The following is a 1,914-nucleotide window of genomic DNA, read 5'->3' as shown; positions in this document are numbered from 1 at the left end:
ACACAGAGACACGTCTGTGCTCCCATCCTAGCTGGCCAGTTGGTTTCACGCACACTGTTAAAATCTGCTCAGACGGACAGATGGACACATCTCTCCCTTCTCTCTTGACTGCATTGCTCTCCTTCCTCACTGCTCCTTACCGGCTCAGGCAGGATTTAGAAGTTTCTTTGATTCACTTTAAAAGGTGAAGATTTAATGTACATTATGGCATGGAGCAAATGTAATGAAATTTCTATACATTGACCAATCACATGTAACTTTTTGTCCCAACTTTTATGATTTAGGAAGGAACGAATCATATTCTGAAGGAAATTACGGATTTCATTACTAAAAGTAGTGATGCTATGAATAAACACTTAGATTCTCAGCAGGAGGTAATTACATTTATGGTAGTTTGGAAAATTTGGCACTGAGGTTTTCTTTATAAGACAGCAGTGTTTCATCAGGATGTCATAATATATATTACTTTCCAAGGCAATATAATTCTTAAGTATAAAGTGCTAGAGACCAACGTTCACTTCTGTACTTAATTATTACATTATTTTTTATGTTGCATTACAGCAAAGGTATTGGCAGTTACAATTTATTGAGCATTTTCTGTGGAATCAAATGGATGAAAATGAAAAAGAATAGTATTTTATTTCATGTTTTCCACTGAAATACTCTTTTGCCAATAAAACCCACAAACTTACTGGGCTTTGTTTTCATATTTGTTTGCAGGTAAAAACATTTCAGGACAAAACATCCCTCAAAAACTCTCTATTAATATAATTTTTTTCCAAAACCTCGGAACAAAAATCCAAAGGGCTCTCCCACAGTGTTTGATGTGGTGCAGGTCTGCCACCATCCTGTTCTGCGTTTCTATAAAACAAGTTTTTCTTGTCAAATGCAAGAGAGAAATAAAAGGGTCTTTCTCAAGTATCAAAGAGAGAGAAAAGTAAAGTCAAAAAGTGGTTGTGAGCTGGGGTTTTGTTGATCTGAAATTTCAGTTAAGCATCAACCATTTTAAAGGGAAGCGTGTCCCCACAGAAAAGCCACGGTGGGTGGTGGCATCAGGAACAGGATTGCTGTGCCTCATTACTGAAGCCTGTTTTCCCCTAATTTCTTGTGTTTGATATCCCTTTGCTTGTACAGCAAATGTTTTATTGTACGATTTTTTTACATTTTTTTGTATGGTGGTTGAAATTTCTCAAGGGGACCAATTCCCCTTTAAAACACAATAGAGACGCAGTTATTGTTAGTGTGAGTAATGCTCGTTTCAGGAGACCTGTAAAGACCATAGGCTTTGTGAAGGGCATGGGGGCATCATTAGGAGAGGATGAAGTATTGGAGCCGTGTCTTTGCCCTGACCACTGAGGCAACTGATCTGAAGGACACTTATTCTACAGGGTATGATTTCTCCCTCTCTTGTTTCCAAGTGTTCCAAAGTAAGGAAATATTTTATTTTGGTTGATGCTGAACTGTATAAGAGCTGGCTTCATCTCAGCTCTGTGCAACCAGTCTGATCTGCGTGTGTGTTTGCACTTGGCAGAAGGAACCCTCTCCACTAAGAAATACCCAGCATCAATGTCTGCTTGCTGCTCTTAGCGCAGTCTGTCAGTGCCAAAAGAGGCTCTCATTGCCTTTGGAATTTAAAAATGACAGATTCCTCCACAGTTTGTCCCAGAGAGCAGGGAATGCCATACAAAGTTTCAGTGAAGTGGAAAGTTCTGATTTATGGTAAGCAGAGGAGTGGAACGGGACTGCAAAAGCTTAGATGAAGATATAAGCATTTTAAGAGGTTCAAATGAGGAGTATCAATGCATACCCATCTCTTTATTCAGTCTTTTGAACACTGCAAGAATTGTCACTGTGGCAGTGTAGGTCTGAAAGGCTGCCTGCATGTTCTCTATAGCAATGGGAAACATGAAAGTA

Source organism: Nipponia nippon, unplaced genomic scaffold (genome assembly GCF_047370975.1).
Source record: "Nipponia nippon isolate SJK-2023a ecotype South Korea unplaced genomic scaffold, ASM4737097v1 scaffold_5, whole genome shotgun sequence".
NCBI lineage: Eukaryota > Metazoa > Chordata > Aves > Pelecaniformes > Threskiornithidae > Nipponia > Nipponia nippon.
The sequence above is the reverse complement of the archived record's forward strand: the minus strand, read 5'-3'. Positions refer to the sequence as shown.